The sequence below is a fragment of the Plecotus auritus genome, assembly GCF_963455305.1.
Source record: "Plecotus auritus genome assembly, chromosome: 7".
NCBI lineage: Eukaryota > Metazoa > Chordata > Mammalia > Chiroptera > Vespertilionidae > Plecotus > Plecotus auritus.
Genome location: NC_137774.1, coordinates 39,107,914 through 39,135,725, shown reverse-complemented (window position 1 = coordinate 39,135,725; position 27,812 = coordinate 39,107,914). Strand labels below are relative to the sequence as shown.

At 46.9% G+C, this 27,812-nt stretch overlaps 1 pseudogene across 1 annotated transcript; it reads right to left on the bottom strand.

Annotated features, from left to right (window-relative positions):
• Positions 1-11,357: 11,357 nt before the first annotated feature.
• On the bottom strand, positions 11,358-24,885 carry LOC308252561 (phosphofurin acidic cluster sorting protein 2-like; annotated as a pseudogene). The gene is made up of 8 exons: positions 24,809-24,885; positions 24,367-24,621; positions 23,826-24,016; positions 14,911-15,145; positions 14,693-14,867; positions 14,292-14,484; positions 12,918-13,126; positions 11,358-12,695 (listed from the first exon to the last, which is right to left on the bottom strand). The product of its transcript is annotated as a phosphofurin acidic cluster sorting protein 2-like (transcript).
• Positions 24,886-27,812: the final 2,927 nt, after the last annotated feature.

Genomic DNA, 27,812 nt, shown 5'->3' with positions numbered 1-27,812 from the left:
CTGTGCGCACACACACACAAGAGCTAGTGCTAGGTTGTATTGTGTTAACAGAGCCCTGAATCTCAGTGGTTTGCAGCAGCAAAGGTTAATTTGATAGCCATGTGACTTCAATGATCTGATGGATCTAAAAAGAGTTCCTTTCTTTTGGATTGTTCATCTTTTCTCTTCTTGTAAGGATAACAGTAAGGACTTCCAAGCTCTTATACGTCAGAGTGGAAACCAGAAGTCAATGTTTTATTTGACAATGGCCTGTGGTGGACATGACTTCCAATTCCCCCTTTCTAATAGCTGCCAATTTCCACATCCAGCTGGTTCTGGGTGTGTGGGTCAGGGCCCCAGAGTGGAGGTATCAGCACATTTCTTTGGTCAGACCACAGTGATGATGGTTGTATGTGGACATGTGACTTCAGTGAGTTTATAAGATTCTTTATACTTGTGACCAGAAGAAAATTCTGGATGTTCTCAACTAAATTAGAGCAGCCAGCGAGTGAGAGAAAGAGACAGAGCTGTTCGCTCTGTAATAGTTGGGAGCCAGTGGACTGAAGGGTCTTGGGTTTGATTCCAGTTAAGGGTACATACTCAGTTGCAGGCTAGATCCTTAGCCCTGGTCTGGGCAAGCGAAGTAGGCAGCCAATCAATGTCTCTCTTTCTCACATCAATGTTTCTCTCTCTCTGTCTTCCTCCCTCCCTCCCAATCTCTCTAAAAACCAAGGGAAACTTATCCTTGGGTGAAAATTAACTAAAAATATTTTTAGTGAGAAGAATGGCACTGCCACTTGCATTGAAACCTCAGGCATGTTAGCTGAGTTCATTAAGGCTTGTTTTTTTTCACGTGAAAGATGAGTTGCAAGAATAAAATTGAGTAATAAAGTGCTTAACATAAAGAGTTGGCATGTGGTGGGCACTCAATATATATTGCCCATTACTATTATAAATACAATAGAGGCCTGATGCACAAAATTCGTGCAAGGGGCTTGGCCCTCGCAGCTACTCACAGCACCGGCTTCATCAGGAATGTCGTCCGGACACTCATTCGGCTGTTCGCTCGAATTAGCCTATTAGCTCTTTATTATATAGGATATGTATGTAGGATATGTAAACAATCATCAGGTGGAAATACAAAGTGTGACATCGACAAAATAATCTAAAGCAGTAAGATGTTAACAGGAATTGCCCAGGGCCTTCCAATGCTCTATTTCTCCATTTAATCATAAATGCACAGACTTACTAATTTCTGGATAGAAAGATAAAATATCGCAAAGGCACATGTTCTCCTGATTTAGTCTAAAATTTACTTATTTGAAGTAAAAATCATAACAGTATTTTGGGGAAACAAAAAATATTCTAAACCTTATCTAAAAATAAATATGCAAACAAAGCATCAAACAGTTGAAAAGAATATAAGGGGACTTGCTCTGTCAAATAGACAGGATTCTCAAGCAGTGCCGAATGGGTGCTGGAGTGAGCAGGCCACGGGAGCTGGGCAGCGACATCAGGAACAAGGCCGAGCATACGTGGGACTGAGTGGATCATTATGGAGGCCCTTTGGCAATAAATAGCACTGTGACAGCTGCTCAGTTATTGAGGGGAAAACTTTATTTATTTTTTAAATATATTTTTATTGATTTTTTACATAGAGGAAGGGAGAGGGATAGAGAGTTAGAAACATCGATCAGCTGCCTCCTGCATACCCCGCACTGGGGATGTACCTGCAACCAAGGTACATGCCCTTGACTGGAATCGAACCTGGGACCCTTCAGTCCGCAGGCTGACGCTCTATCCACTGAGCCAAAACAATTGGGGGATTGAGGGGAAAACTTTAGATCAATATTTCAGATCTTACAGAAAACATTTAAATGTATTTTAAATTAATACGTTTTACTGTGTCTTTTTCCTTTTGAAAATCTAATGCATTTGGAATTAAAATTTTAAAAATAAAAAATGAGAGAATATAAATAGACTCTATTTAATGCCATAATATAGAGATGGAGAACACTTTCCACATGTTGATGTCTTTTTTGGGTGAGATGTAAAGGAGAAAAAAATTCAGTCCTATGAAGTCCTGAACAAAGAGCCTTGCAGACAGAGAGGTGTGTGTGCAAAGGCCCTGAGGTGGGGAAGAGCTCACTGGGTTGAAGGAATGAAATAGGGCCAGTGTGGCTGGAGTAAAGAGGAGAGTATGAGACAGGAAGTTGTGCAGGCCAAAGGGGTGCAGAGCCTGCAGAGTCTGGTTCAGGCTGTAAAATTTATTCCAAGTGCAATGAGGCCTTTTAGAGGGTTTCAAGTGAAAGACATTTAGCATCTTTCCATTTGTATTTGACAATAGTACTTTAATAATCAGATATGGCTGTTGCATTTTTGATCAGACGCTTTTTCAGTGCCTATCACTTTTAATTAACTTTTATTAAGATACGTTTTTAAATTTTAGAATATTCATTCCTAGGTTTAATTTTCTAAAAAACCTACACATCTGAGAAATTTATTTTTTTATTTTTAATTTAAGTACAGTTGATATACAATCTTATATGGTTACTAGTGGCCTGGTGCACAAAATTTGTGCACGGGGGCGGGGGGAGGGAGGGTTGTGTCCCTCAGCCTGGCCTGCACCCTCTCCAATCTGGGACCCCTCAGGAGATGTTCGACTGCGGGATCAAGCCTAAACCGGCAGTCAGACATCCCTCTCACAATCCGGGACCGCTGGCTCTTAACCGCTCACCTGCCTGCCTGCCTGCCTGATTGCCCCTAACCACTCTGCCTGCTGACCTGCTCGCCTCCAACTGCCCCCGCCCTGCCGGCCTGATCACCCCCAACTGCGCCCCCCTGCCAGCCTTCTCGCCTCCAACTGACCCCCCCTGCTGTCCTGCTTGCCCCCAGCTGGTCCTCCCTGCCAGCCTGCTCGCCCCCAACTGCCCTACCCTCCTGGCCTGATCGCCCCTAAACACCTCTGCCTTGACCCTCCCACCATGGCTTTGTCCGGGAGGATGTCCAGAAGGTCTCCCGGAAGGTTTCCCGGTTTGATTAGCATATTACCCTTTTATTATTATAAATATTGTTTCAGGTGTATGATATAGTAATTGGACCATTTTATCACCTCACCAATTCTTATAATCAATCTGTCACCATGCAAACTTATCACAATATTATTGACTATATTTCCCTTCCCCTTTCACCCATCCCCCACACTGTCCCTTCTGGTAACTATTCCTTTTTCTCTCTCTTTTTTTTTTTAATGAGTCTGTGTTTTGTTTTGTTTTTAGAGTCCACATATAAATAAAATTCTATGGTAATTGTCTTTTGCTGCCTGAGTTAGTTCGCTTAGTATAATACTCTCTAGACCAGCCGTGGGCAAACTACTGCCCGCGGGCCAGATCCGGCCATATTGGCTGTTCTATCTGGTCCACGGAGCCGAAAGAGCAGAGGGTTCTCTTGCTCTCCCCTCTGCTCCTTCACCAGCAGCAGTGTTAACATGGCAACGTCGGGAAACACGGCCACAGCTCCTTCTTCTGAGTGGGCGGATTTATATCAGCCCATTCAGTAGGAGGAACAACTTCTCAATCTTCCAGAGGCTCCTTGTAATGCCCGCGGACGCCTCCCCCAACATCACCCTGGGAATGCGTAGACAAGTTATCATGGTGATGTATGGAGACACGCCCCTGGAGAGCACAGTATCAGAGCATTAGCTAAAAAGGAGACCAACAACACTGTTCCCACTGAAGTTGATGTTTTAAAGACCAAAAACCTTTCAACCCAGTCTACATTGCCATCTACATCTAAGTCCCGGGCATAATTTGGAAGTTGCACTAAAGAAAATGTTTAATTTACTGTTTACACATTTTGTTCTTTTCTATATGTTTTAGTTTTAAATTATTTTATTATATTTAAGTTTCATTTGAAAGGCTTTTGTACCTTTCCTTTGTTAGGCAATTTTATTTTGCCTTTGCCACCTTCAATATAAGGTATGTTATTGTGCTATGATTCCTCCATTTTTTGAAGTTTCAAATTATAATAATTAGTGTTTATATTCTTCTTGTTAAAATGTTTGAAATGAATAAAACTATTGAAATAAAAAAAAAGACCGTACCCTTTTATGTAATGATGTATACTTTGAATTTATATTAGTTCACACAAACACTCCATCCATGAATTTGTTCCGGCCCTCCGGTCCAGTTTAAGAACCCATTGTGGCACTCGAGTCACAAAGTTTGCCCACCCCTGCTCTAGACCCACCCATGTTGTTGCAAATGGTAAGATTTCCTTCTTCTTTATGGTCCAGTAATATTCTGTTGTACATATGCACCACATCATCTTCATCCATTCATCTGTTGATGGACACCTAGGTTACTTCCGTATCTCGGCTATTGCAAATAATGCTGCAGTGAACATAGGGGTAGAGCATAGAGCAGCCGTGGGCAAACTACGGCCCGCGGGACGGATCCAGCCCGTTCGGCTGTTCTATCCGGCCCACGGAGCCAAAAGAGCGGAGGGTTCTCTTGCTCTCCCCTCCGCTCCTTTACTTTGAATTTATATTAGTTCACACAAACACTCCATCCATGCTTTTGTTCCGGCCCTCCGGTCCAGTTTAAGAAGCCATTGTGGCCCTCGAGTCAAAAAGTTTGGCATAGAGGCAGAGCTTTCAGAAGCTCTCCTAATGTTAAACCATACTTGTGTTCAAGTATAACCTAATGAAGTAGATATGCTAATGTTTTATTTAGGCTTTTGTAGTCATATTTATTAAGTTGGTCCACAGCTGGTTTTTTGTGTGTGCCAAACTTACTTTTTATTATGATATCTGTTGCATTAATTTCCATATTGAATTTGCACTCACATATGTTTATTTTCTAATATTTGGATTTTGTTGAATTTTCTTTAATATCCTTAAGTATAAAATGTAAAGGAAGTAAAAATCACTCCAGGTCCTGTTTACATTTTCGTGAAAATTCTTCCAATTTTGTTTTCTTACTAAATTATTTTTATTCACTCAATGTGCTGGTGAACATACTCTGTAAATATTTTCATCATTTTAAATGGATGCATGCTGTAACATTTTATGATTGCATCAGAAATATTTTTAATCAATATTGTGATGATAATATTTAGCTTTTTTCCTGTTTTTCCTACTATAGACAATGAATCAGTAAATGTCTTTGTACATCATTTTTGGATATATTTCTAGGTACATTCAAAGGGAAGCACACTTCATTTTTATACATATTGCCAGAGTGTCACTCTGGAGTGCCTCAGAGCAGCATGCCATTGGGTAAAGCCAGCATCTACTCTATTCTGTCCACTGGGATTTTGTCTCTCAGGGCCATACAGTGAAACAAAGGCACCAACTCAGCAAACTCTTTGAACGCCAACTGACAAATGCATTTGCAGAGCATGCCATGTGCTTCTCTGGGTACTTGAAGAAAAACGTCAAGGGAAGTCTCAGGGTCCTTGCCCCCAGTCAAAGATTCAAGGGATCACTTTTGATCCACAGGCATTTATTGATACCTAATGGGTGTCTACTGCTGCCCTGGGCACCAAGCTACCAGACATGGTAGAAGTTTGGTCCCCAGATCTCCTGGGACCAGGTCAGAAACATATGCAAAGGCGAAATAACAGGACGTGTTAACCTGGAATATCTCTGATCCCAGAGATAAGACCGGGCTCTGTGGAGCCCCCAGGGAAAGGAGGAACTGGGCTGAGAGGAAGCATCAGGAGCACCCACCAGGGTCAGGCATGAGACTGCCTCAGTGCAACCATCTGTGCCCTCACTAATGCGGCTCCAGGGAGGTTCTGCCTCCTCCTTCCTCCAGGTTCCTTGACTCAGATGCTGCATTAATCACTAGGAAGGTCTCTGCCATCCAGGTCAACCTGCTTAGTGGGTAAAAGTTGGATTATTTGGAAAGTTTCTCAGAAAACCTGTTCCCCATCCCAGACATGGGTCTCCACAGGGCGAAGGAAAATAATGGGTAGGGAGGAGGGTGGTTGCTGTTTTGATTTTTGTTTTCTTGGTTCAGGTCTCCGTAAATCATATGCCTCAATTCATGACACCTCGTCACCACCATTCCTTGCAAGATTATCTTCTTAATATTATTGTCTTTTATTACATCAAATCTCCATTCCCTTCTCCCTCCACAAAGGTAGCCACTTAAAAATAGGTATTGCACTTGAATAATTCATGTCTTTGTATGCTTGTGTGTTTTATATACACACAGTGTTGTGCTATAAACCCCACAGTGTTTCTTACTTTCTGAGCTAACACTATAATTTTTATGATCCACTCTGCTTGCTGTGTGGATACTCAAATCCCTGCTTCTTTTATCTTTTTCCAAACCTTTCTCTCTATTCACAGATGAATTTTCTTAGTCTAAATCAAACACTATCAATTTCTTGCTCAAAGCATTTAAAGAACTTCCCATTACAATTAAAAATAAAGGAAACTAGCCTATGAGGTCTACTTGTTGGCTCCTACATACATCTCCAACCTCAACCAGTGTCCTTCTCCTTCTTCTGCTCCCCACACTTCAGCCATACTGGGTTTCACTCAGTTTGTGGAATTCACAAAGCTCTTTCATCTCAGAGCCTTTGCCTTCTCCCCCTCCCCCACCTCATCTCTTGGAAGGGCTTCCTCTTTCTTAGCCTTCAAGCCTCTCCTAACTGTGGACACTGGTGCAGCCCTTTTGGAGAGACCTTGGCAATATTAGTCATCTTGCTCCAGGCTCCCTGGAAGCAGTGACTCCTGGGAACTGGGACAGAGTTCAGTGAAGGAGTGACCTCAGAAGGAGAAGATGGAGGGAGGTGAGCAGAGATGTGGACTCAGCACGTTACGTTCAGCCTGGTCTTAAGAGGAAATCTGGGACAGGAATGGTACCCATTGAATGAGTCCCATTGGAGGTAAGGAGCCAGGCTTGTCTACCCAGTGCCAGTCATTACTGGCCTCTGGCTGAGCCTACATCCCAAGGCAGTGGAGGGGGAGCGCCTAACCCCTCTGGACAGGGAAAGGGCTGTCAGGAGCCATGAGCAGCCAACATCCAAGCAGCTGGGAGACGGGGATGGCTGAACCAGCCAGTGAAGTTGCACCCACTAGTAAAACCTAAGGCGTACATGGCCTTCCTGCTAGAAATTCATTCTTAGCAACATACTCTAGAGAACCTTCATTCACGTGCCCATGAAGAAGGATACAAGAAGTCAATTTTAGCATTGTTTATGATGGTGGAAAACTAGAGATAACCTAAATGTCCTTCAACAGGAGAATAAAGTAATCATAGTAAATACCTAGTAAAGCGGTAAAAGTAGTGGACTGGAGCATGTGTAGCAACGTGGACAAATCTCATAAAGCATGATCTGAGTGAAAAACCAACACTAAATATAACTTGTGTCTACACAACTTTCGAGTAAAATTATAGAAACCGACTTAAGGACAAGCACAAAGTGGATGACAGTAAGTAGCTCTGAGGAAGGAAAAACTGGGATGGAATCAGGAGTTCAACTGTCTCCCAACTGTCACCCTAATGTTCTATTTAAAGACACACAGGTAATGGCAGCATTTTAAGATTCAGTAGTAACACAGGTGATCATAATTTATTCTACATATATTTTATTCTTTTACATTTAATCCGTAATATTCACACTTTAAAATTATAAAAAATATTTATGTGGCTATATGTACACCTACAGTGATATTTTTTTTTTCCTGCGTTATCATTTTACTTGCAGATGACAACAGAAACAAGTATACAGATGATCCATTTTCCTTTTTTTGGCTCCATCACAACACCTTGCCACGTTTCATCATGACACATGAGTTTGTTAGCCATGCTGTTCGTATACAATATGATTAACATCGCGGAAGGATGTTTATGTCAGTGGAAAAATACTCATAAAAAGGCTAATGTTTTTGAGAGGGAATTGATAGGATAAGGTTTGGAAACCCACTTATCCAGCTGTCTCTTTGCTATCTATTCTATCAAATATTTCCAGTGGTCCATTCCCACCCAGTGATGTTGATCAGAAGAACCAGGTTCATGCTCTTAGACTCTGAGGGGCTATATTTTGACACAGAAGCCCTGCTTTTCCCCTGTGTCCCAGCCGAGGAAATGTTATTCAAAAAGTGATCAGTTCAAGCTTGAGAATGAGAGGCCTATGTTATAGGTTCTCCGACAGCAGTGGTCAGCAAACCGCGGCTCGCGAGCCACATGCGGCTCTTTGGCCTTGAGTGTGGCTCTTCCACAAAATGCCACGTGCGGGTGTACACATACAGTGCAATTGAAACTTCATGGCCCATGCGCAGAAGTCGGTTTTCGGCCTGGGTGAATCTATTTTGAAGAAGTGGCGTTAGAAGAAGTTTAAGTTTAAAAAATTTGGCTCTCAAAAGAAATTTCAATCGTTGTATTGTTGATATTTGGCTCTGTTGACTAATGAGTTTGCTGACCACTGTTCTATGGTGATTCTACATGTTCTTTGGACTTAGCATAATTATATATGTGAATATTCAAATATCTAAGAGCATATTTAATTTTAATTTTGCTAAGTACTTATAGATGGGCCTCCTGGGTGCCTGTACTAGTTTACAGTCCCATCAGTCCACGATGTTTCCATTTGTCCCATAGACTCACCAACACTTGGCATCATCACATTCTAATCGTCATGCAGATTGGTGTAAAGAGCGCCTCATTACTTCTCTGACTACAAGTGCAATTTAACGTCTCTTCATATCTTGTTAACGTTTTGGGTTTCCCTTTATGAAATTCCCTTTTCATATACTCTACCCATTTTTTATGTGACAGACATTTCTTAAAAACTCTAGATATTAATCCCAAAAAGGGATTTCAGAGAAAGCTTGCAAGTTTTAAGATGGAGCTCCTATAGGCATTTGTGCTCAGGTTTTTGAGTGGATGAAAGTTTCCATTTCTCTGGGATAAGTGCCCAGGAGTACAATAGCTGGGTTGTGCGGTAGTTGCATGTTTAGTTTTATAAGAAACAACCAAACTGCTTTCCCCAGTGGCTGTAATGGTCTACATTCCCACCAGCCCTGAATGAGTGAGTTTCTCCACATCCTCACCAGCATTGAGTGTTATCACCATCCTTTATTTTAGTTAGTCTCCTTGTGGTTTAATTAACCTTTTCCTAATGGCTTATGATGTTGAACTTTTCAAGAGCGCATGTGACATGTTATAGCCTCTTCATTGAAGTGTCTGTTCATTTATTCCGTTTAATTCTCCAGTGAAACCACGTGGGCCTGGAAGCCCCTCATTAGAATGCTTTAACTACAAATTCAGTCTCTTTAATAGACTAGTCAGCGCATCACTTTCTTCTGAGGAAGGTTGTATAGTTTGTTTCTTTCCAGGAATCGGTCATTTCACCTAACCTGTTGGAACTATGTGCACAGCGCTCTTCTGTTTCTTGGTCAGTCTGGCTAGAAATTTGTTTATTTTACCAATATTTCTAGAGAAGCAGTTTTCCAGTTTGTTGAGGGTTGTTTTGAAATTCTTTGTTTTACTGATTTCTGCCATTATGTTTTCCCCCTTCCTTGTTTCTTCAAGGTCACTCTGTTGCTCTCTCTAATTTACTATTTGGACACTTAGATCTCTCTTCACAGCTGTAATTCTTCCCTTAGAAGTCTATTTAAAACTAAAACTCTCTCTTTTTATGGCTGCTTTTGATTGGCAGCTTTTCTTTATTGTTTTTTAGTTGTGAGTATTCCATACTCTCACTCATGATTTCCTTTGAACTCAGGGTTTATGTAGAATATACTTCACTTCAGCTTCACTTATACCTTCTTCAGTGTCCAGATATTTGGGAATTTTAAAGTTATCCTTTATTATTAACTTCTTACCTTAATGCATTATGTTAGAGAACATATATGCATCATGCATTATGCATTATGGTTCATGAACATGTCAATGGAGAACAAACATATATTTCTTCACTGAAATTTATTGAGACTTCCTATGTGGCATAGTACGTGGTAATGATTTATTTTGTTTAAAAGACTGGGTATAATCTGCTAGTCTATGTATAACAAAGCAAACAATAACTTCCATTTGTCAAATTTTCTTCTGATTTTTAGAAAATCATTTATTGCTTCTCATTTAATAGGTCCTATTTCTTAAAGGAGGTTAAAAATTAACGCATTCTATTTTGCAAGACAGGATGCTTTCCCTTAAGTTAAAACACATTCAGTTAAATGTGTCCTTGTGGTTTCTTACACATGTCTATATTTTCCTCAGCAAGACACGCTCTTTAACATGCTGTCCCTCATCCACTACACAGTGCTGACACTAACTGGTATTTTAGAATTTTTTTCACACTTTTTCTGTATTCTTTTAGTCAAGAATAAACTTAGCATGGAGCCCCATTGCTCACTCCTGGGATTTTTGGTTCTGGCTTCACCCAGGACATGGACCCCTCATAGAATCTCTAATCTCTGTATCTCAGGAGAAAAGAGCTTAGCCCAAGGCCTCGTGGAGAATCACAAATGAGATAGAGGCTTTGTCACGAGGAAGAGAAAATGGCCAATGAGCTCAACCACAGCCCGTACAGCAGACCTCTCCACTGTCCAGGCACCCAGACAGCGCTTTCCAGGGAGGACCCCACTGAGTCTCTACAATAAACCTGTGAGCTTGATCCTAAGCTCACCCCGTGTTTAGAGGCACAAGCACTCAGAGACACAAAGTGACCTGAAGGCTCACAGCAAGCAGGTGGCCAAGTGACCACTGTGCTGTGGAGGGGCAGGGTGCTCACCTGGTAAATAGATGGTCCCCGACCTGTTGGGTGGTACAAATGTTCTGTAATAACACAGAAATATGAGGGTGGAAGTGGAGTCCCTGCTCAGGAAGGCGGGCAGCTGGTATTCCACCAGTTTGTCTAGTCGGTGTTCCTGGAGGTCTGCACCATAGAGGTATTTTTTTAGGGAACCACGAGTGGGTGGTGCTAGGGCCACTGGGTGGTTGGCAGCTGGGGCCCAGGGCTGGGCTGACTGGCCTCCGTGTTCTGCTTAGGACTCCCCCATTGGGAGGCCAGCCCTTGGCATCTGACCACCAGCTCTGAGTTCTGTGGGGGCAGAGTCCTGGCTTCCAGGAAGGGCAGGTAGAGAAGGTGAGAGCCCTTCTCGCTGGGAGTGTTAGGGGTCCTGAGGCCAAAATCACCTCCCATGAGTCTCAAGCTCAGCACTGCCCGCCTGACCTCCCACCACCAGAGAGTTCTGGGTAATCAGCAGAGCAGTTGGTGGCTCCCACTGGGGGCACTACATTAGTTTCTGGGTTGTGAGCACATTCGCACTTAAGAAGGTTTCTTTTTGTGTTTCCAGGGTCGGTCTCTGTACTAAACTGAAACGTCCACAGAAAAGCAGCTGGGCCCTCCTGTGCTTGGCGTCAGCAGGGCCACAGGCAGGGCTGGAAGGTGGAGTCGGAATGTCTGGAGATGCAGATGGGGAAGTGCTGGACGTGGGAGGAACCCGGGCTGCCAGCTGGAAGAACTTCAGGTCATTCCACACCACACCTTTGATGAGGACCCGCAGCATGTTCTGCTGGTGCTGGCCCTGCGGACTAGGCAGCTTATGCCCTCCAGGCACTGGCTTTAGGACTCCACAACCTTGTCCTTGGTTTTCTTGGGCAAAAACAGCACCTTCTTTTTCTTCTCCTTGGTGAGCACTGTCATGCACATGGTGGGTGTTGCTGCAGCCTCTCCCCTGCTGTGCAGCCTGCTGACCTGGAGAGAGTGGAAGGTGCACTTGAGGGTGTTGTTGGTGGTAGGCAGGTCTTTCTTCTTCGAGTCTCTCTTCCTGTCTGTGGGCTGGGCTGCAGTCCAGTAATCCACCTGCCGCTCCATCAGCTTCGTGCCATCGCCCTGGCAGGAAGTGGACAAGCCCCAGTCACTGACGGGGTGCAGAGTGGGGTGACAAGGCCTCATTGGCAACCAGAGGTATGGAGAGAGGGATGAACGAAAGCATGCTGCAGCCCAAGGGGGCCCATTATCTGAGTCTCCTGACGTGTCTGAGGACTGTTGCACTATCCCAACTTTCACCCCCTCCCCGAAGGGAATGAACCATAAGGACTCCTCGTGGGGGCTCTTCTGCTTGTAGGAGAGCAGGGCTTCCTCGACGGGCAGTTGGTAGACACAGTTGTCCCCATGATGTACTGTGTGATTCTCGTCACGATGTCCAGCGTGTCCTGCATGGCGCTCTAGGCCTCCAGCTTGTGGAACAGGTCCCGCCAGGCCAGGTCCTGGAAGAAGATGTTGTAGAGGTAATGCATGGAGCCCAGGTGCCTGGCCACAGGTTGGGAACCCAGCGGGATGACCAGGAAGTACATGTATCCCAGCCAGTCCAGCATCTTGTAGGACAGCAGCTCCAGGAAGATGCGCAGCACAGCGCTGAAGTAGTTGTGCCCCTGCCACCAGGATCTTCACCGGCTTCGGGGGCTGGGAATTATAGTGACAGTATCTCTGTATCTGCCAGATGATGGAGCTGAATGCTGCCTGGACGTCAGCCATGAAGCAGGTGCACAGCAAGGCAGCGTGTGCCCTTGCAGGGTGTCCGAGGGGAACTGACCCTGCCAGTTGGAGGTGTTAACGAGGATGATGTTCTCCGGCAGCTGGTCATCAGAGATGAGGATGTGGTTCAGCTGGTTGTACGTGGTCTTCCTGGGGATCTGCAGCTTACTCCCTGGGTCCGGGCAGCGCTCATTGTCTAGGGCCCAGGCGTCATCAAACTACGGCCCGCTGGCCACATGCGGCCCGCCGAGGACATTTATCCGCCCCACTGGGTGCTGCTGCCTGTCCTGCTTAGCAGCCGACTTGTCCCAGGCCTGCAGTGCGCATAGGAATTTGTTCATAGTTGTTTTTTTAAACTATAATCCGGCCCTCCAACGGTCGGAGGGACAGTGAACTGGCCCCTGTTTAAAAAATTTGAGGACCCCTGGTAGGCTGTTGACCTGCTTGTTCTGTGGCTGTGCCATCTGCCGCTCCTTCAGGTACATGCCCCAGTCATGGTGGCTGGGATGCTTCCCCTTGGCCTTGGTGGAGGGGATGATGAGAGCTTCAGTCTTGGTGATGCACCCACTGGGCAGTAGCTTCTTGGTGAGCATGTCCAGGGCTGAGGTCTCTACCTCGGGGCTGTCCTTGGGCTGTGCTGGCTGCTGCCCTGGGTGGGCATGCTCTGAGGCGCTAAGTGGGAGACCCTGTCACTTGGCTATTGCTGCCTGGGCTTGGTCTTCTCGGGCACTGCGGCCAGACTAGGAGGCTCCTTTGTTTTGTTAACCTCACTGGAGGTTATTTTTCCACTGATTTTTTAGAAAGTTGAATCGAGGGGGAGAGACAGAGAAGGAGAGAAGCATCAATGTGAGAGAGACACATGGATTGGTTGCCTCCTGCATGTGCCATGACCAGGGCTGGAGATCAAGCCTGTAATCGAGACAGGTGTGCCCTTGACCAGAATCGAACCTAGGACCCTTTAGTCCATGGGCCAACACATTAGCCCTCAGTGAAACCTACAAGGCTTGGAAGCTCCTCCTGGAGCTGGGCACCTTGGATGCTCCCCATGTCCTTTTTCGAACTGAAATGTGACAGGCCTTCTCAGTATGGCCAGAGCTTAGGCTTGATGGTGCTGAGAAGGCTGTCATCTTCCTCCCTGTCTAGGCTACTGTCGCTGGTTCTCCAGCATCTTAGACAGAAGGTGCAGGTCCTCCTCCACTCGGGGATATGATCTGCAGGGTCCTGCTCTGAGTGTAGGACATCCTCTGACACTTGGGCCCTGCTCAGCCAAGCCATGACATTCTGATTTAAATTTGGATGCCTTGTCATGGACATGGTTGTGACTTTCAATAGTCGCTGCTAAGTGGGCTCCCTCATGTCAAAGTCGTCCTGGTCTGGGTCCTACCCATGGGCGGCATCTTCACTGGCCTCCTGCTCTGAGAAACTCTCATACTCCTCCTTTGAGTAGTGATCTGTGGACTTGGCCTTGGGCCGGCCTGCATGGCACTGTCCTCATGCTAGTCATGGAGAAGGTACAGGCCCAGGAGACCTTGGGGTTGAGGGTGCTGTGGGCCACCGTGTTCCAAACACTGTCGATGGGCTATTTGATGCCTGAGGCTCATGTGTTCTCTCACACTTCGTCCAGATTTGCAGGCTACTGTTGGCTCCGGGCCCTGTGGATGCTCCCCATCTTTGTCTGTGAGCTGGAGTGTGCCAAGCCTTCAAAGTACAGCCTGAGCTTCGGCTTGGGAGTGCTGTTATCATCCTCCATGTCTGGGTCACTGTCGCTGGAGTTTTCTAGTGTGTCGAATAGAAGGTCTAGATCCTCCTCCAACCTGGGGACATGCTCGAGTCCACAACCTCCTCTGACACTTTGAACTTGTCCAGCCATGCCACGACTTTCTCCTTGATATTTTGTGGCCTGGTAATGGACGTCTTTCCTAATATCCATGGCCTCTGCTTCTTGGGCATCCCCATGACAATGCCCTCCTCAGCCAGGTCTAGCCCATGGGTGGCATTGTTGCTGGCCTGTTGTTCAGAGGAGAAGCTCTGATATACCCCCTTGGAGTAGTTAACCCTTGACTTGGCCTTGCATCTGGCCTGTATGGCACTGTCCTCTTGGAGGATGAGCTGGCTGACAGGGAGCACATCCACATCTCAGCCACTTTGGCAGAAGCCTCCTTGATGCTGCTGCAGAGGCACAGCCCCTGCCACCCTTGAGGGGTTGCTGCCTGACCTCGGCCATGTGGATGGTGCCCACAGGGAGTGTCTTGTAGCTCCAGATGATCTGGTTCTTAAAGCGCTTCCTCCAGTGCACAGGACCTGTAGCTTGTTGTAGCTTGTTGTCTTCTCCCCTGAGGAAGTTGGGGTCTTGCAGTGAGGTCAGCCCCAGGTCTGTCTCCAGTTGTCCACTAGGGAACAGCACACTCTCATAGGATGTGCTTGTAGCCCTGCATTTTCATGATGATCACCATTGATATGAGGTTGGAGCCCTGCATCTTCACGGCAATCACCATGGAGATGAAGTCCTTCTCCAGCTCTTTGAAGACCACCATCTTCACTAAGGTCAGGTTGCACAACCTGGGCACGAATCTGAGGCTGGGGCTGTCCAACTCCTGGGTAGCAAACAGTTTCTTGGGCATTGGTGTGTTGAGCCTGGGCACGGGGCTGGGGGTTGTGGAGACCAGGACTGTGGGCATCAAGGAAGCTGCAGCTGCTTGCCCCATGCAGGTCCTTTCTGTATTCTGGGGTGATGGTTTCTCTTCCTGTGTTGGGACAGAAGAGAGACATTCCATCAGGGGCAGCTTATGAACTGCCAGGTGGCTTGGGGGCTATAGTTCAGACTGAACCCCTAAGCACTCAGTGATTATTGTCAGGAGGTGGGACACGAGTGATCCAAGGACAGCGTATGCGAAAAGGGACCACATGCTCACTGACTAGTTCAGGGAAGGCCTGTGCGGTGTTCTTGCAAACTCAGAGACCTAAAGTTATTACAAAGGATGTTCTGAAATGAAAACTTTTAAGCTAAATGCAGTTTATGGTGGGTAGTCTTGTCCTAGGCTGGCATCTTCCCTGACAAAGGTCAATCTTTACCTTAACTGAGCCTGTCTATTGTCTATTGGCATCTACAATAACATATCTTTGGAATGTCAAAGGAATTTCCCTTTTTCCGGACCCCTCAAAGCATAGACAATGCTCTGTGGAGACCACAAATGCCCTCATTGTACCCGAGTTAATTGTTGACTTGTAACTCTCCTATATCCACCTATGTAAAAGAAATATGTCTGTGTCATTTTAATGTTTATCCAGTCACATAGAATTCCCCACTTTGATTTCTCTGGGACCCTAATGTATCACCACTGGATTTCATGTTACCAACATACATCTCCTGTTTTGATTGTAATGTATAAAATAAGATGCACAACCGCCATTCTCCAGAGCATTCTCTCAATCCACTGAGTTTTTCTTCCCACCAATTGTTGACAGCTGGGCTTAAATAAACTCACAAAAATTCTTCACAAGTTTGAGTGTTTCTTACTTTGACACTTACTTGGCGTAGTGGGTCAGGATTCCAAAGAACTGCCCACCCCCCTTCCCCCCCCACACCGCTTCCCGGACCATACTGTGGACCCGGTGCTAGGATTCAACAAAAGACCCATTGAACCCACTGGTTCCCCAACCATCAGGTGAACCTGGGTGAATTGTGCCTTAGATCTAGGACTTTCCCTTACTGGTGGTAGAGGGTTTGATTTATTTGAGCTGTATTTTTAAATATTCTAGGTGTAACTAAGATTAAGCGTTGAGGGAACTTAGGCTAAGACAAGACAGAAGGAACAATGTGTGGCTGGTTTTATATTGTGGCTTTCCAATTGGAATTGCTTTCTGAAAATCTGAGAAAAATTAACCTTTGCTGTATAAATAAAAGTTGAACTCGATCAGCTCCAAAAATACAGGGGCATGTCCTCCCTCCAGCCTGAATATCGGGTATTCTCAGGTGACTAAGAATCTCTGTGGAGGTGTCAGGTCATTCCTCATGACATGCAGGGGCCCCAAAGCAAAGATTTCAACTCAACTGCAATTAAAGTGACTGGTTCTGGTGGGGGAGCACCCATAAGTATTGGTCAACTAGTTCCCTGAACCCTCTGGTTGTTTTAGACAGCAGGGAGATAAACCAAGGCAAATAAGAGGGTTGAATGTGACTTGAGGGGTGAGAGCCTCATGGAGCTCAACCATAAGCAATGCATGTTGACCAGCTACATTATATAACAATTCTAGAAAATTTGCTCAGATTCTGCAGATATCAGAAAAACAAACAAACAAAACAACAACAATAACACACACACACACACACACACAACTACAAAACAACAAAAACAAAACACACCTAAAATTAACATGGGATTGTGCCTCCAAGGCCAGGAGATGCCAGATCCCAGCCCTCATTAATACTCCTGATAGGAAGCTTTTACTTGCAAGTGCTTTACAGAAATGGGAAGATTTAACTAGAAAATATTCTACTAAAAATGGCCAAAATGCAGTTTTATTTGCGTGTCTAAATTAATTTTTGGCATGCAAGAAAAATGCCAGGTCTAACATTAAACTGAATGAATGAATGGAAGCATATCTTGATTTGGAAATGAGGAGATTCTAAGGAGAAGCACATATAAATTCTTTTTTAAAAAATTAAGGAATTAGAAATTTTAGAGAATATCTCTGAACTCTTCCGAAGCTAATGAATGCCAACACCCTATTCTTCCGCCTTCTCTAGTTCCACCACTACATCCTTCGCCCTTTCCCTCCATTCTTCCTTCCCCTTCAGTCCCCTCCACTACCACTCCCCACTGACTTAAGGAATAATGAGAATAGGAATTCCAACAGCTTCCTTTGGAGAAAAGCTTGTCTCAGCAAAAGAGGAACCAGCAATTGTTCCTGATTTTCTCAATGACCCTGATGGGTTCACAAAGACATTTAACTGTTAGAACATGTAATCCTGGCTATTCTAACCAATTCCAATGGATATAGCTAATGGTTTCTGCCAGCAAATGCAACACAATTTCTAAATAAGGTTTGCAAGAAAATTCCTGTAGCGAAGTCTGCCCACTGTTAGAATCATAGGAAACTGAAATAGGATGTAGAAAAAGAAAAAAAAAAAACACAAAACAACCATAGGGTTGACCCAAGGGTGTTTCTCCTTCTCACTGATAGTTTGGGAGAAGTTAAAATGATCATAGAAAGGGAAGCCACTAAGACCCCTGTAGATACTGGGGCTACTTTATTTGTTCCTAACCACATCCAACTAAGAGGAATTTTTATTTTATTTTATTATTCTTTTTATTTTTTAAAGTATTACATATGTTTCCTTCCCGCCCCCCCCCCCCCGCCATGGGTCCCTCCCCAGCCACTCCCAACCCCTTGCGCATGCTCCCACACCCCCAGTGTCTGTGTCCATTGGTCAGAGTAAAGCTTCTGTGCAAATGGCAGGAATATTTAACCAATGTCTGTTTTTAATCAAAACCTGTTTCCAACTAGGGAATGTTACAGCAATATTAGCAAATATATATCTTTGCTAATAAAATCTGCCCCAATCCAACTGATAGGGAGAAGTGTTTTGTTTGTTAATTTGTTTTATGAAATCAGTGATACCCATACTTGCTTTTTATAGAAGGGTAATATGCATTTAGAAATTAATGAACAAGATACCGAACCCAACAGAGCCTCAGATGAATCCAGTGGGGTGTCCTTAAAGTTGGGGTCCTGGCTGCACCCAGGTTTCCTCAGGGGCTCTGGAAAAGGATCTGCTGGTGGAGTCATGCACAGACATGGAGAGGCATGGGGGAGATGGTGAGCATTCAGCAGGCAAGATGGGCATCTGGCCAACATTTGTCTGAAAAGGAGCCCAGAGTTGGAACCACATACATGCACCTCTGTCCTATACCCACCCAGGGGGGGGGGGAGCTGGGCCCCTTTGTTCTGAGGTCAGGCTTATGCAGTTCTGAACCCAACCCTCAATGGAAAATGGGGAAACTGGTGTCCATAGAGTGGCAGATGTTACCCAATGTCCATGACATTCAGAGCCCAGAGTTCAGGAGTGTTCAGACCTTCCAGGCCAAGGATCCCACCTCTCCAGCAGAGTTGGTCTGGACATTAGAAATCCTGACATACTGGGAAGCTCCTGCCTATTCTTCTGTATCTAGGGCCTAGGGTGGGAGGGAGGGGGTGCTTTGCTCTGGGATCCAGAAAGAGCACTAGCTCTTTTTTTTTCCAAAGAGGAATTTTTATTTTATTATTTTTTTATTGTTTAAAGTATTATATATGTTTCCATTTCCCCTCATGGACCCCTGCGCAGGCACTCCCACCCGCTAGCACATGCTCCCATACCCCCAGTGTCTGTGTCCATTGGTTATGCCTATATGCATGCATACACGTCCTTTGGTTGAACTCTTACTCTCTCCCCGCCCCCCCCCCCCCCACTCTCCCCTGCCTTCCCATTGAGATTTGAGAATCGGTTCGATGCTTCTCTGTCTCTGGATCTATTTTTGTTCATCAGTTTATGTTGTTCATTATATTCCACAAATGAGTGAGATCCTGTGATATTTATTGTTCTCCGACTGGCTTATTTCGCTTAGCATAATGCTTGCCATGTCCATCCAAGCTGTTGTGAATGGTAAGAGTTCTTTCTTTTTTCACAGCAGCACAGTATTCGATTGTGCAGGTGTACCACAGTGTTTTATCCACTCATCTGCTGATGGGCACTTAGCTGTTTCCAAATCTTAGCTATTGTGCTGCTATGAATATATGGGTGCATATGCTTTCTGATTGTTGTTTCTGATTTCTTGGGATATATTCCTAGAAGTGGAATTACTGGGTCAAATGGGAGTTCCATTTTTAATTTTTTAAACAAACTCCATACTGTTTTCCACATTGGCTGCACCAATCTGCATTCCCACCAGCAGTGCACAAGGGTTCCTTTTCCTCCACATCCTCACCAGTATTTGTCCTTTTTTGATTTGTTGATGATAGCCACTCTGACAGGTGTGATGGTATCTCATTGTGGTTTTTTTTTAATATATTTTTATTGATTTCAGAGAGGAATAGAAACATCAATGATGAGAGAATCATTGATTGGTTGCCTACTGCACACCCACTATTGGGGATCAATCCCCCACCCTGGGCATGTGCCCTTAACTGCAATAGAACCCTGGACCTTTCAGTCCGCAGGCCGACACTCACTGAGCCAAACCGGCTAGGGCACTCATTGTTGTTTTGATTTGCATCTCTTGGATGATTAGTGGCTTTGAGCATATTTTCATAAGGACAAGAGACATATGAAAACAGAATTTTTTTTCTTGTGACTAATAAAAAGAATTTTATTAAACTCACTGAAGTCACATTCCACATACAACCATCATCACTGTGGTCTGGCCAGTGAGATGTGCTGATACCTCCACTCTGGGGCCCTGAACCACACACCCCAGAACCACCTGGATGTGGAAATTGGGAGCTGTTAGAAAGGGGGAAATGGAAGTCATGTCCACCACAGGCCATTGTCAAATAAAACATTGACTTCTGGTTCCCACTCTGACATATAAGAGCTTGGAAGTCCTTACTCTCATCCTTACAATAAAAAAAAAAGATGAACAATCCAAAAAATAGAAACTCCTTTTCAATCCATCTGAAATTAACTATGACTGTGAAGTACAATACAAGCTAGCCTATCTTCCTGATAAGATGGAAAACATCTTTTCCACTCAAAGTGAGAGACAAAATAAAAAAGCATAAGAGAAGACAGATCTGAACACATCAAAATGTAACACCTCTATTTGGCAAAACACACATCAAATTGAGACAAATGGTAAGCTAGAGAAACCATTTGCAAGTTACATGGCAAAAAGGTGATATCCATAACAGTTCAGATTTCCTAGGAATCCAATGGAAAAGAGGGCAAAGGGTCTCAAACCGAAATTCCAAAACAAGGACTAGGCCAAAAAAGTATGTAAAAGATATCCAACTGCAGTTTAAACCAGAGTGAAAAATTCAGATGAAAATATTGCTCTTTCTCACCCTGGACAGGGTGCCTCATCAGTTGGTTGGGGAGTCATCCCATACACCAAAAGGTTGCAGGTTTGATTCCCGGTCAGGACACATACCTAGGTTGTGGGTTCTGAAAATGTTCTGGAACTAGAGAGTGTTTGTGATGTTATGGAACAGTTGCAAAAAATTGTGAATGTACTTGATGTTGGAATTTATACTTGGAAGGATCAAAGAACTAAAATTTATATAATTTAAATTTCTTTTAATATAATATTTAAAATACATTTTATTTTACTCAATAGTATAAGGAAAATGCACTAAAGTTCTAAGTATGTGTAAGATAAACACAAAAATGTTTTAAATTGCTATTATTGGGGAGGGGAAGCCCTCTCTGCCATGGCAGCTGAAACAGGCTGCAGTCCAGGACCTGGGACCACAGGCCTCGCAGGAGCTGAGGCGAGTTGCTCACAAGCTGAGGTGGGTCCACATCTGAAAATTCAGTGACAGCTGTGCCTGGAGCCTGCTCTGGCTCTGGAGACGGCACCAGAGTTGGCGTTTCCTCTTTAGGTGTTTCTTCATCTTATTCTGGAGCTGCTTCTAGATATCCAGGAAGAGAATATGTTACACCATAACTGCCTTTTGTGTACCTTCCAAGGAAGGGAACCTCCCATCTCCATCACTAAAATCCCAGTTCAAACCCAAACCCAGGAAGTCCTCCAGACTGCAGGCCATGGGCACTGACCTGAGCAACTCTGTGCTCCTGCCCAACCCCAGCCTCTGGGAGCTCTTCTCTGTGTGGTCCAGCCCCATCCCACCCCCTCACACACACCACCCTCTCTGACTCCGCCTCCTTCTGTGTCTCAGCCTCAGTGGGCTCAGGTGCTCCAGCTGTGAGGGAGATACTGGGCCTGGTTTGGCAGGTCTGGGACTGGAAAGGTGGGCTCTATGGAGGCCAAAATCGTGATCAGGCTGGGAAATTCTGGTGGCCGATAAAAATCTTGAGGGTACTGGTCCAGCCAGATGCCCAGAGTGCAGAAGATGGCCCCAGGAAGAGAGAGAGATGGACAGCAGGGTCTGAGGCCTGGCCTTTCATTCCACACGGCCCTCCCAGATCACCACTCAGAGAGCCTGGGGTCCTGTGCCTGCTGCTCCTGCCCATCCAGAAGCCAGACCTACTCCTTGTCCACCTTCAACCTGGCAGTCCTGGCAGAGACGCGCCTGGTCACCCAGGAGGGGCTGGCAGAAAGCCCTCCTAACTGACAGCTCTGGATCAATGAGGGAACCACTTGTACCCCTTCTTCATGGGAACCTGACATGCCCTCTCAGTGTCCCTGTTCCCTCCCCCTACCCTCCCACCCAAATGTCAACTCCATGAGGACAGGGAGGGCTGGTGTCTGCTCTGTTCATGTCACTCATTGACACACAGTAGGTGCTCCAGGAATAGCTGACCAATGAGCGAACAAAGAAAAACCGTCTCTACCTCTGCCGACCCAGAGACCTCCTAACACCTCAGACTTTGGCTCCTGGACCTACATGCTGCCTAATTCACTAGCTGCCTGATTCACTAGCTGCCTGTGGGGTTCTTCTCCTCCCGTTGACATTTACCTCCCATGGGTAGAGAGCAACAGCCACACTGCCACTGAGGAGGTTCTACAGATTAGTGAACAAGGTCCCTGGATAGGGGTGCAGGCAGGGCTGGGATTAGGAGTGGACGGGTATGAATTTTCTAAGGGGCTCACTCTGTCCACTGACCTCCCCACTCGCCCACACCACCCATATCCACATGCACAGCTCTCTGATTCATGTCCTTTTCTCTAGGAGAAGCCCTCAGACCTCTGCCCTCTTGCAGAAATCCCACCATGAGTGGGATCCAGGGTTCTGCCAGCACCTTGAATTCACACTCCCCATACTCCTCTCCTGGCTCTGACCCAAAACTGACTCACGTTTTCTGCTGGAACAGAGGTCCACAGTCCTCTTCACAGTACGGGAAGATGCGCCATAGGTAGAGGAGGCCAGGATGATGTCACATCGGCTGTCCTGTGGACACTATGAGCCTGTGACTGAATCGCTGAGCCAACTGCAGAATCGCTCCCGATTAGAAGGAAGCTCTGCAGTGCAGGCTTGGGGTCTGCTCTGAACACTGGATATGGTCAATGCCTAGAGACATGTCTGTACCTGGCAGACTTCTCATATATTTGCTGAGTGAGTGAGCCCAAACCAGCCCCATCTCAGATAGCTGGGCGAGCCTGGGCCCCACTGCTCACCCCTGGGGTTTCTGATCTGGCTTCACCCAGGACAGGGACCCATAATGGAATTTCCAAACTCTTTATCTAATGAAAAAAGTGCTTAGCCCTAGGCCTTGAGGAGAATCACGAATTTGGCAGAGACTTTGTCAATAGTAAGAGAAAATGACCAATTGGCTCAAACACAGCCCCTCCAGCAGACATCTCCACTGTCCAGACACCCAGAGGCACCCCACTGAGACCCTACAATAACCTATTGGGCCTCATTTCTCCCCATGTTCCGAGGAACAAAGACTCAGAGACATGCAGTGACCTGAAGTTTCACAGCAAACAGGTGGTCAAATGACCACTGTGCTGTGCAGGGGCAGCGGCTCACCTGGTACATGGCTGGTCCCTCACCTGTTGTAGCAAATGCTCTATAATAACAACGAAAGGTGGGGACAAATGTGGGGTCCCTGCCCAGGAAGGTGGGCACCGGTATTTGAGCCCAGGTGGTCAGTACCACACTGGTCCTTTGCTTTCTCTCTTCTGTTTTGACTTGTGAGGAGGGAGTTTATTGGACACCACGAGAGGGTGGGACTGGGGCCATTGGGCTGGTTGCAGCTGGGCCCAGGGCTGGCTGACCGGCCTCCGTGTTCTGTCAGGTGCTCCCATGGGAGGCCAGCGCTGAGTCGGGCACACAGTGAGGCTGACTCCCCGGGAAGCAGAGTCCTGGCTTCCAGGAGGGGCAGGTCTTGACGGTGAGAACCTTTCTCAATGGCGGTTTCTGGGTCCTGAGGGCCATCACCTTCAATGATTGTCCAGATCAACGCTGTCTGCCTGACCCCCCACTCGCCAGAGCGTTCTGGGTAATAAGCAGAGCAGCTGGGGGCTCCCTGTGGGCTCCACCACGTTACTTTCCAGGTTGTGAGCTCATTCACACTGAAAAGGGTTCCACTTTGTGTTTCCAGAGTCTGTCTCGGTGCTAAACTGAAATGTGAACAGAAAAGCGGCTGGTCCTTCCCGGGATTGGCCAGGGCAGGGGAAGGGCAGGGGACAGGCAGGCTTGAAGGTGGGATTGGAGTGTCTGAAGATGCAGGTGGGGAAGTGCTTGACTTGGGAGCTTCACGTTGTTCCACTCCACGCCGTCGAAGAGGACCCGCAGTGTGTCCTGAGGGTGCTTGGCCCTGCAGATCAGGCGGCTGATGCCCTTCCGGCACTGGCTCTGGTACTCCACGTCCTTGTCCTTGGTTTTCCTGGGCAAACACATCACCTTCTTGTTGTTCTCCTTGTCCACAGTCATGGACCTGGAGGGCGTGGCTGCAGCCTCACCCCTGCTGGGCAGCCTGCTGAGCTGCAGAGACTGGAAGGTGCACTTGAGGGTGCTGTTGGCAGTAGCCTGGTCTTTGTTCTCGGTGTCTCTCTTCCTGTCTGTGGGCTGCGCTGCCGTCCAGTAATCCACCTGCAGCCCCATCAGCTCAGCACCAGCACCCTGGCTGGTGGAGGACTCGTCTCCACTCACAGAAGGGGAGGAGGGAAGGATGTGTGAGGCCTCCTTGTTTGCCACAGACCTGTGTTGCGGGGTGGACGACAGCACGCTAGAGCCCAAGTGGGCCACATAATCTCAGTGTCCTGATGCGACCCAGAATGGTCCCACAATTCCAGTTCCACCACCCCCACAAAGGGAATGATGGTCAAGGACTCCTCATTGGGGCTCTTCTGTTTGTAGGTGAGTGTGGCCTCCACGATGAGCAGTTGGTGGGCACAATTGGCCCCTGAGACGTACTGTGTGATTCTCAACACCAAGCCCAGCGTGTCGTGGACAGCCCTGTGGGCCTGCTTGTAGAACAGGTCCTTCCAGGCCAGGTCCTGGAAGAAGCTCTTGTAACAGTAATGCACGGAGCCCAGGTACCTGGCCACAGGGTGGGAACCCATCAGGATTACCAGGAAGCGAATGTAGCCCAGCCGGGAGGGGCGGGGGGGGCAGATTGTAGGACAGCAGCTCTAGGAAGAGCCACAGCACAGCGCTAAAGTACTGCTGTGCCCCTGCCATCACGATCTTCACAGGCTTCGGGGGCTGGGAATTGAGGTGACAGTACCTCTGTATCCACGAGATGATGGTGCTGAAGGCCGCCTGGACCTCAGCCTTGGAGCAGGTGCACACCCCGGGCAGCATGTGTTGCTGCAGAACTCAGACGGGAACTGCCCCTGCCAGTCGGAGGCAGTGAGGAGGAGGATGTTCTGGGGCAGCTGGTGTCAGAGATGAGGATGTGGTTCAGCTGGTCGTACACCGTCTCCCTGGGGATCTGCAGGTGGCTCAGCGAGTTGGGGCAGTGCTTGTTGTCCAGGCTGTGGACCCACTTGTTCCTGGCTGTGCCTCCTGCTGCTCCTTCAGGAATGTGCTTCAGCCCCAGCAGCCCTCCTGCTCCTCTGGGATCTGGTGGAGGGGATGAGGAGAGACTCGGTCTTGGTGATGCACCCACTGGTTGCTTGGGGCACGTCTTCTCAGGCACATGGTTTGGACCTGGAGGCTCCTCCTGGCACTGGCACTGTGGATGCTCTAGCTCTCCATCTGAGAGCTGGGCTGGGACATGTCTTCCAAGTATGGCCTGAGCCAGAGCTTCGGGGTCCTGAGGACACGCTCATGGGCCACTGTCCCTGGGGCTCCCTAGTGAGTCATACAGCAGATCCAGGTCCTCCACCTCAGGAACCTGCTCCGAAGACTCCTGCTCTGAGTCCAGGACCTCCTTCCACACTTGCACCCTGCGCAGCCACGCCCCAACTTTCTTGTTGGCATCTTGTTGCCTGGTCATGAATGGCGATCTTACTTCTCCTTGGCGCTGCTTTTTGGGTGCCTCAAAGTCGAAGTCCTCCTCCTCCTGGTCCTGCCCGTTCCTGGAATCATGGCTGGCATGTTGCTCCGAGAAGATTTCATATTCCATCTCTGAGTAATGAACCCTGGACTGGGTCTTGGGGCCGGCCCGCCCGGTGCTGTCCTTGGGGTCAATGGGCTAGCTGGACAGGGAGGAGATGCTGACCTCACCCACGTGGGCACATGCCTCCATGATGGTGCTATATGAGGCTCAGCATCTGGCCACCCTCAAGGGGTCACTGCATCACCTCAGCCATGTCGATGGTGCCCAGGGCGAGCTTCCGGTAACCCAGGATGGTGTGGTTTTTAAGACGCTGCTTCTGCTGCAGCATGATCTGTAAGCTGTTGCCTTCTCTCTTTAGGAAGTGAGGGTACTGCAGTGAGGTCAGTGCCAGGTCGGTCTTCACGTGACCGCTAGGGAGCAGCAGAATCTCGTCTGACCTCAAGATGTTTTTGGAGCCCTGCAGTTTCACAGTTATCCCCACAGGGCTGAGCTCCTTCTCCAACTTCTTGTAGATCAGCAGCTTGGCTAAGGTGAGGCTACACAGCCTGGGCACGCAGGTGGGGCTGGAGCATTCAAAAACAAGTTCATGGGCACTTGTGTGTTGAGTGCGGTGAGCATGCTGTCCAGGCCCGCAGGCGCCAACATAGCATTCTGATTTCTACCCTGTGTTGGGAGAGGGGGCACATGCCATCAGAGGCAGCTCATAAACTGCCAGGTGGGTTGGGGGCTGCAGTTCAGACCGAACTTCCAGGCACTCAGTGATTGGCAGCAGGAGGTGGGACAGAAGTGACCACAGGTGCCACATGCTAACCTGTCGGCCTTGCAAACTCAGAGACCTAAAGTGACCACAAAGGATGGTCTGAAATTAAAACTTAACTAAATGCAGTTTGTGGTGGGTAGTCAAGTCCTAGGCCTACATCTTCCCTGACGAGGGTCAATCTTTACCTTAACTGAGCCTATTGTCTTTTTGCATCTAGAATAACATATCCTCTGAATGTCAACACAATTTTCCTTTATTCAGATCCCTCAAAGCACAAGCGCCGCTCTGCTCTCTGCAGAGTCCACACATCCCCTCATTGTTATTGGGTTCGTTGTTGACTGTTAACTACCCTGCACACACCCAAGTGAAAGAAGTCACCATTTTACTGTTCATCCAACCTCAGAGTTTTCCCCACTTTGCTTTCTCCTGGCTCCCTAGTCTATCACCAATGGATTTCATGGGACCCACAGAGGTCTCCTGTTTGAATTTTAATGTATAAAATAAGGTGCAAAGCTGCCATTCTCCAGAGCATTATCTCCATCGATTTGAGATTTTGTTTCTCAGCAATTGGTGACACTTTGGCTCAAATAAATTCACAAAAATTCTTCACAGGTTTGAAAATTTTTTACATTGACATGAGAAAAGATACTTGACAGGAAAAGTAGAATTGTAGGGGAGGAATGATGAAACACATTAGTACCTTAGGTCATTTCTTAGCAGAGGATGGACAGCACCTCCCTGTATTAACAGCATCAGTCCTGGGATTTCTGACAAAACATCTCATTCTAAGATGGGAACACAGAGGCTATTCCTGGGGTGGGAGGGTCTGGATATTAGGACAATGGGGTGGGACTGGTATGTGATCCCACAATTGACATGTCAACAGGGCAGCACAGCTGACATGTCAACAGGACGGGATCATATCCAGGTCCCACAGCAATGAAGAGATGGATCGCTAGCCTTGATAACAGGTCTCCCTCCTGGTATGTTGTGCAGCACAAGGAGACCCAGCTCCTGACCTGGAGGGTCTATGGGGATGTGGTTCTCGGGGCAGCAAAGGGTAAAGCAACAGACTTGGTTCCTTGAGCCCCATCTCCTTTTGGCAAAAGCATCCCCACTAATCACGATGATGTGTAAGTGTGGGAGAAGGTGTGTAAGGATTGTCAGAACAACATGGACACGTGGAGATGGGCGTAAAAAGAGAAAGTCTGTAGAAAAATGAAAAAATACTCTTGACTGAGAATAAAGTGAAATGGAACAATATCTCTCCTCTGATATTCCTAACACTTTGTGGGCAGTGACTTTGCATCTCTTCTGAAAGGGGCTGGACAGTGAGAGTGGGTTGTGGGGAGGATACGGGCCCCAGATTCCTTTGGAAATTGGACTCTAGGAGGGACCTAGGGGCCTAGCAGAGCAGCTTCTGGAACCCAGGGCTCTCTTCAACTACATGGGATCCTGGAGTCTGGG